Source organism: Mizuhopecten yessoensis, unplaced genomic scaffold (assembly GCF_002113885.1).
Source record: "Mizuhopecten yessoensis strain PY_sf001 unplaced genomic scaffold, ASM211388v2 scaffold716355, whole genome shotgun sequence".
In the NCBI taxonomy this organism is placed as follows: domain Eukaryota; kingdom Metazoa; phylum Mollusca; class Bivalvia; order Pectinida; family Pectinidae; genus Mizuhopecten; species Mizuhopecten yessoensis.
Window position 1 is genome coordinate 252,159 of NW_018480075.1, and position 9,125 is coordinate 261,283.

The 9,125-nt window shown below is 37.0% G+C and overlaps 1 long non-coding RNA gene across 1 annotated transcript; it reads left to right on the forward strand.

Moving 5' to 3' along the window:
- The first annotated feature begins 219 nt into the window (after positions 1-219).
- Positions 220-1,017, forward strand: LOC110443635. Its single transcript, XR_002462137.1, has 3 exons — positions 220-277; positions 423-465; positions 626-1,017. It is a non-coding gene; the product is annotated as an uncharacterized LOC110443635 (long non-coding RNA).
- Positions 1,018-9,125: the final 8,108 nt, after the last annotated feature.

Below are 9,125 nucleotides of genomic sequence, written 5' to 3' on the forward strand. Positions count from 1 at the left end.
GTCCTTCGCGTCTTTCAGTAACTATAGGGTGTTGAACGCTTTTAGTGAAATGCCATACAAATCGGATAGGTGGTGTCAAAGCTCACAGGCATTTAGTCTCATCAACAGCCTTAGGGACGTGATCGTTATCATGTCAAAAACACGACGACCTTCGTGAGATCATAGAAGGTCGCGTCTCTTCATCTGTTAAATTCGTGACCCTGCAATGATACCGGGGTAGGGATTACGGATAAGTATTAAATTTGTGATGTGAAAGTGATGTCTGTCTTAGAATGAGGTAAGAGTTTAATTATTTAATGAAAATAGATGAAATTTGTAAGAAATATTCTTCTCGATTATAATTATTATCGAGTGCGCAATGATAAAGTATGAATTTCATATGTATGAAATAATGTCTTTTTATCTTGAACATTTCCTTGCAGGTTTTCAGCGGATAATTGACCAGCTGTATTCCATGGAAGGGTCGTAAGTAGAGACAAACACTGGCCCCTGGCCCTTTCTATTACTTCTTTGTTCTCTTTTTAATGTAAGGGCAAATAATAAGGACTTTGGAGGACATTGTCTGCTTTTTCCATGGCAACACATCTACCTTTTCTCATCTTGCTTATTTACTCTTTCATTTCAGTCTCCCGAATACCTCCCGACATCCATTTGCCATGATGCATTGCCCAAGTGTGACATTTAAGTGTACTGGCACGCTTAAATGATCTATGCGTGGACACATCAACAGAGGACATTGTAATCAGTGGACACTGTCATTATCTAATAATGGCTGCAGTGCGGCAGCATCATCTGTGGTCATTGTCGCCAAAAGACTTAACTGGTAAAAAGGCTGACATCCCAAACAAAAAAATCATACGACACGTCTTGTGATTATACAACAGTGATAATGGTGGTTATATGTGCAAAAACAAATGAATATTCATAAACTATTGACACTTGTCGTAGCTTATATCATTGTCACCTCAACATTGCTAATGTCTGGAGTCTAATATTGATCGTGATATAAAAACTGAGTTATGGTGTCAATAGATGTTATTGTATTTTCGTTCTTTCCTTGAATAAAATTAGACATGTTTCCTTTATGATTTGACGAATACTCTCATGCGTATGGGCTGTTGACCTTCGGCAATTAATTCGCTTAGTTAAAAAATAATATACACGTCTACGAATCATGGTTAAATTCAAGTTGAAGTTAAAGTCTGATGGAAAGAACGGGTTCGATTATCAATGCTAAAATAACTTATATCTTACAGTAAATTGAGTTTGTGTTTTCTGTGTTTTTTTGTTTTGTTATTAAATAATAAAAGTTCCATCCAAGGATGTTAAGAGTAACAGTTTAGTTTGCCTCCCAGTGTTAGACTTAACGAGAGAGATTAAATGCATACAATTTATAAAGGCTATGTTATCAACCGTAAGAAAATATGAAAAAAAATTACTTGTGGGAAAAAAATATGAATACAAATGTACCTGTTCAAAACATTGAGGGTAAGAAACACGCATAATCGTATCCTTGACAGGTCCACATAATAACTACAATTACTTTGAATATGTGTCAAATAACGTGTAAAAGTATCATAGTTCATTCTATATCATTTACAATGTTACACTTCAACTAATTACAAATAATGCGTTCACAGCTAATTAAGCCCTACTTAGAGTTGTCAGAAACGTGAATAACAGCCTGAAATATGTTTTAACGTATATAATAATGTAGTAAAGCACAAAATTGCAAATATCTAAAATAGTTTTCTTATTTAGATTTCTTTTATTGTTACCATCAACAATGCTGGCAATTTGGGCTGTCAGAATTGATGTACGGGGAAGGCATGACGAAAAGGTCACGTCGGTTTGATGGCAGACATCAAACACGGTAAGTAATTACCTAGAAAATATAATTATTCAATTAACATCTGGTAAATTTTTTGTTCATATTTCAATTGAAATTGGTTGAGGTGTAAAATTGATGACAACACAGGTTGATAGCTCGAAGCAATACATCTTAATGTGGCTGTCAAATCACTCAAACCTAACGCCACACTTTACAGAGACGTGTTACTATATTTAGATTGTGATTGAATCGTTTGTTCAAGGAAATTGACACTTTGACTGACGTATGGTGTCGTTGGACAGGTGAGCATCATTTTAAAGTATATATACATACTTTTAATGTACATGTACTATGCTTGCAGTACAAAGTAAAATTTAAAAAAAACAAAACCTACGGCTGAGTACATACATTCGGACAAACTCCAATCAAAACAATATCGTTTAATGATACATCGTTTCGTTCCTTCCCTTTCCATTTTTGTATTTTCCAAAACCGGCATATATTCATACTGTTTCAACAGTAGCGTAAACCAATCCATTTGGATTTCAAACTTTAAGCCCCAATCATCACCGATGATTCTTACAATAACGCAACATTTGTATGATGCAGAAAAACTGATTTTTGGCATGATGTGTCTATTACCGATTGTCGAAGGTGTACTCACCTTTCTAATACTTATGTACATCTATTATACGTTTCCTTTTAAAACTAAGTATCGCGGCGTTTCCTAATTGTAGCTACATTTATTTAGTGAATCGTGCACTTAGTGTTACTATTATAATATGTGACGATCAAATGAAAGATTCAAACGGAGACCCTTAAACAAGTTCAATAGGAACAAGACCAGGTGTTCCGGAAGGGAAATCGTCTTTCTGCTTAATCGACGACACCCGATATGTAAATGTACGTAAAATCAAAGTGAACTGGGAAAGTGACAAAACTACATATGTACAAAAAGCTCTCCTGAGCATAATATAAAGGCATCGACCTTTATATCACACAAACCAATAGCTCATTTATCTGCAAGATCTTGTTGGTGACCAAAACCTTGCCAGTAGTCTCCGTGTAAATTTGGCTGGCCCCCGTGTGTAGCAAATTGATTTATCGATAAATGGGCTTTAATATTTTTTGATCGTTTGGATGTTGGATTAGTGTCAAACTAGGAGGAGATTAGCTAGTTTTAGAATGCAGCTAAAAATCTTTTCAAAAAATAATTCGGCCTACAATTTGGTTCTTCACATTTGTACGTTCAAAGCAATTCATTTAAAAAAACAGTGTCTGTCCAGATTTATCAATCTTTGCGTTACATCCAGCTATATCTTTAGAACAAACAGACTTATTCCATAATGGGGATAAACGCAACGTTATAGTCTCCCTCTAAACAATGATCATATTATTTAAAAACTTTCCAAAAAGAAGGATAAGAGTTTTTCCATTTAATAATCGTAATATCATTCTTAACCCATTGCTTCATATGTCTTCAACTACTAGCAAACGCTGCAATAGCTAAATGTAGATGTCCATATCACAACTCCTCCTTCCGCATGTTCTCGGTCCACGTCCCCATACCACTGTAGTCCGGCTAGATATGTAGTCACTGACGATCTATATATATCATCCATCATACGAAGGCTTTTTACGAAGGAACCTGAGTATCGAGATACTCCAACTATCAACTGAAATGGTAGTCTAAAGATACATGTACTCGTGGATTCTGTGGAAGACCTCGCTAGGCAATGGACAAGACGAGTTTTTACTGAATTTGATTGACTTTCAGAATGGATCAAATATATCAGGTCCATATTGCAAAAAAAGAGCTTGATGCTTGAAATCTGAAATGAAAGCAAAACACAATTAGGTATTTCTTGACCCCGATGTCAAATTCAACGATCTGCATACTAGGCATGCAGCTATGTCTGCAGACAAAGCATCTTAAACTTAATCTTTGTCCGCAAACTTCATTATATTACCTGCTTTAAGAAATAACTAAAGCTTGATAACATAGGAAATCTACCTGCACATATTCAAAGGACGAAATACTCATTAATCACACTTTTGTATTACAAACTTTCTGAATACCCGATGATAACACGCATACGGTCCTACCGTGTTTTTAATTTTCTGAAACTTCACAGGAATCCATGTAAACATGGTTTTATCGCTGGCTCTTTCAGTTGGTCAACCAAGCCAGATTATTCCTTGTACGTTTTTTAGATACTTGGTGAAATGTTCCTTTATTATGTCAAATGTATTTCGTTTATATGATAAAAATGAACGCAGAGGGTCTTAATGTGGAAGAAAACCGGCTTACCGGGAAAAAATCCACGTGATAGGGCTTATGACCCAATTTATCTTTACGTCTGATCGGCGAGTCAAAGCCCGGCCGTCTTTTAAAAGGCGAGTGTGATTTTAGTTTTCATCTTTTTGTTTTATTAAACCATACATTTTGCCTCAAAACGTTCGAGTGGAATATTTTCTTCATTTAACAGCATCATAATTCTTCTTCAATGCACTTCTCAAGTTATTATAGTATTTACGTTTCCATTCTGCGTTGATGTGTACCCCATCCTTGTCATACACACGCTGTTGGCTTTCTGCCACGGACATATTGAAAATTTGAGGTCTTCCAGTAATATACAGATACAGATGCCGACCAAAATCCTGTCATTCAGGAAAACCTCAACCCGTCCTTTCCCGGAATATACCTGTCGAGTCGACGGTTCAACTCATCTGCCCTGGCGTTAAACCACACAGTGTCCACCTCATAACGAATTTGTCGTGAAGGGGGGAACCTATGCAACACCTGCATGACGATCACACGACGCACCCACAATTTGTAACGAAGTGTCACAACTAGTTCCACTAGCTGCCGAAATATGACCTCGACCGATTTTTCCTGGTCACACAGATCGTTTGTACTATAACTGGGTCATTGTCTTGCACTAACGGTAACGTTATTGCCCTGGTTTGAATCCTTCACATATCACTCGTACCTCCGTTCGACTTTTCGTTCACCCTAATATCTATCGAACTGTCCATAAAGGATTTAATCCGTCTAACGAAAGAATGACCAAGCAGCATAGCAGTAATCGTCATCTTTGACAAGTCTTCCCCACATGCGTTTGTTTACAAACAATACGAATTCGCGGGCTAAGCGTCACCAATGTTTCCACAAGAAATGTTTAAATTGACAGTTCTTACGGCGAAAGCCGAGGGAGGATACCCCTGCTATTAGCTAACCTCGCCTCTTATGCGTGAACACCTTCTGTATCAGATGCTCAGCACTCTTCCATGTAGGGAAATAGCTGATTTTTTAAGGAGATGTTTCAAAATGTCAGCATGGAAAAATATTCTGCTCAGGTCACGTGACTTAAGTTCACCAAAACATCACGTGACGACTTCTATAGGGATGGACTAGTTTAAAAAACGGAAAGTTATCCTCCATCCGGAACCAACAAAATATAACAAATAAAAATATCATATACTAACCAGATAATATAAATCACTTTATGCATTGCATAAATATAAATATATATCAAACTAACATTTTCCGGATGAACTTGCTTTAACAGATTCTCTAAAATCTTAACTAGAAATTATTTTAAGGCGAGCGTGTTTTTCACTACGCTACCCGACCACCCCAAACACTGTGTCGATACATAAAGGGTTTACATACACCGTTCAAGCATAATTTGTTAAACGTTGTGTGCTATTGATGTTTGTGTAATTGTAATGTCATTGTTGAAGCTAACTCAGCTATGTCACTGCATTATGAGGTATAAAACGTCACTGAGTTATATATGGCGCGCTGCAAAGGTGGGAGCTGAGTGCTGATATATGGCCTCTTTCCATGCAATTCAAACATTTAAGTGATGTACAGCAGTAATGACTGGAACACTATTCACCGAAACGGAACCCTGTCCCTGGAATTCGACACAGTAAAACTCCATCAACGCTTTACCTTGACGTGGCTTCCAGCAGCTGAAACCTGTCGCCGTCAAAGCTTTGTCGATTGATGACGATTTACAGTTGGAACAATCAGATGCATGCATCTTTCATCGGCATTCGTAAAAGACTTGAGTACATCTGAATTAAACTAGTAAATCCAACAAAGTCTCCATAGGGGTTTTCTCTGAATGAATTATAGAAGAATCACATCAGCGGGTTAACATCCCATTGCCTTTATACTGACTTTAATGATGACTGAAAGTGCTACCTTTTCGTTCAAAGCGCTTTTATGATTTCCCCAGGATTGTAGTACACAATAGGAACACGATTGTTTCCGCTTATGTTGCTACGACTGCAGAAAGCATTCCTCTAGCACAGTTGCCGTTGAAGGGAGTTGTCAAAATTTCTGTTAGTCTCGGTCAAATCATTCGTTTAAATCGATTCTTTCCTAATTAGAACTGGAGTAACATGGACAACTTGGAATAGCTTTTTATGTGTAAACGAGCCTCATGTTGACGGTAAGTGGGTCATTGCGATTGACAGAAAATTTACTGATAAACACGTGGGATCGAAAAAATGTTTAATGATAAAACTACGATGATAAAAGCTCATTTTACGCTGATGCGTCGTAATAACGCCATCCATGTCACGGTCGTGCATCTTACATGTCACGTACCAACACAAGCCATGTCACGATCGTGCATCTTACATGTCACGTACCAACACAATCCATGTCACTGATGGACATCTTCCCTGTCACGTGTCCATTTCGATTCCAAACATCCCTAAAACTTATCACATGGTAGATTGATGTTTCGACAAAATACAAATGCCTTGGTCTAGTCGTGACCTGAATGTTTTGCACGCAATAAGTATCATGCCACATACAATAAAAATGTGCCCACCACGTGTGTGTCAAATATATTTTGTCACCTGCAGGTTAAGGACATTAGAAAAAACAATGACATGATATATCCCACTGCACGATCGTAAGAGGCGACTAATACTGACCTCTCTTCAGAATTAACAGATTTTATTGCGTGACGTTTTGAAGAGATTTTCAACATTGAGCTGCTGCCTATTCTATCGTGTTCTTTTCTCACTCACATACACATATTCTTTCTATATGACGGTGTCTGCCTATATTAGCTCGATCTCAGTATAATACGACCAGGAGAAGTGTCTTTCTGCAATGCCAATGCTTAAAACATCCGCGGTATGCTATTTTTAAATGTCTCTTGTGGGGATTTCACATCTATGGACCCGTCCTCATACATTGTATGCCGTTAGCTGAACCCCTAAAGTATAACCAATGAACAATTAAATAATCAACATGTTAATATAATCGGCATCACAGACCACACAGACAACCATTGCAAGATGTCGCATACTGTTACTTTGATTTAGTTTTTTACGGAACTGGAATTTAACTCCCTTGCATCATATAAGGGCGTCTAAGGAAGCACCGCAAATAAAAAAGGGAAAAAACATAATCAGAAAAAAACAAAAACAGAAAAAAACTGAAAGGTTAGGTAAGCGGAAAAAAGAAATACATTGGTGATGCAATCAAATCAGATTCAGTTTCTTAAATGTCATCCTAAACAGAACCAACAACAGAAAACCTCCAATTACACAGAAGGGGCATTGAAACATAAGTCGCCTCGTGCAATAGCATGAAGATTAATATAGCAGGTGTATATTTCTCTTAACACTTTGTTGGAGTGAACAGGCTGGAAGTAGGCGGACTGGGTGTATTACAATATCTGCATAGATAGAACATCAGTACACTGTTCAGTAGGGACTCGATTCATATCCTATTGTGTCTTTTTTTCTCGTACTACGATCCTTTTCTGGTGACTTATTTAAAACAATTACAAATAAAAAGAAACAGAAATCGATACTGAGATACATCAACAGGAACAAAGAAGACATCAACCAAAAGAGGAAGGTTTGAATATGACTTCGTAAGAAACGATGCAACGATATCATAACTCCGAAATCTAGGACACTCATAACAATTCCTTCAATGCACCTCATTCATAGCTGGGAGTCTCGTTTGGATGACGACCGTGAGAGCTATCTAGTCTTACCCAAGGAAAGTAATATGATATTGAAATAATGAATTTATTTAACCTGAAACACTGTCGTACAATGTAAGGGCTAAAAGGCTGGATACATATTTAAAAAAACATAACAGGACTGAACTCATTGACGTCAGTGTCTTGGTTTACACCGGGGTTATATGCATTATATACGACTGCGTGAATACTGCGACGTATTTTGTATTGCAATGAAGCATTACAACATACCATAAAAATCCCGATTCCAGGAAATTGTTCTTCAGCATAAACCCTTACATGTACATATTGCGTGAGTGGCAACGTACAGGCAGTGCAATGATCTCATTTCAGCTAATAGAATAAGCAGAAGTCTAAAACTGCAAAAGACATCACCGAATCACACCAAATTCTTTAATGCTAAGACGTGTTGCATGCACATTGAGGTTGAATACGTATACTACATTTTTTATTGTTCCTATATATTCTGTCCAATATTAGGATACCTGCTCTGTGTCCGATTTCATTATAATCTCATAGGCAAATATGCTATTTCTTTGTGTGGTATGACGGGTAATACGTTTAACTATACACCTTTGTAAGACTTGTGGTTTTTGTTGTCTCTACCAGTGTTCTTGATTTGAGGACGTGACACTACTTGAGGTTGACCTTGATTTTCATTGCGTGTGTCTTCGATTAAGTAGAAGACGCTTACCCATCCGTAATGTCATGTCATAATCTTCTTGTAGGTTTTCAAGGGTATTTATGTAACTATTTCCTTAGTAAATATTTTCCCATATTTTATAGATTTTCAGTTCGAATTACGGTACTGTTGACGATTCAGTATCCTCGTTTTTCACGTTGATGTGGAATGAAACGGGTCATAAACCGTTGGTGTATAGAGAAACACAATTAAAAGAATGACTATGGAAACAGGAGGTCAACGTTGAAAAATACAATTTCATTCCCAACATATTAACATTAACATGAACAAAGAGTGAGATAGATTAAATAGATACTTTCGGATGATTCAAATGAAAATTTTATCGTAAATCAAAAGAAAAGTTTAATTGCCCAATCCCGATCCTTCACAATTGATAAAAATATGTTATCTTGGCCTTAATGGACGATGACAAGTATTAACAACCCTGGGTCCGTTCTTAGTATATACTTGTGATGTACTGTACTGTAAACTATACCGGCGCACTGGCTTGGTCAACGCCGTTGATGAAAGAGAAAAAATTACTTTATGATATAACAACAATAACAATATCTAATTTATACTGAAT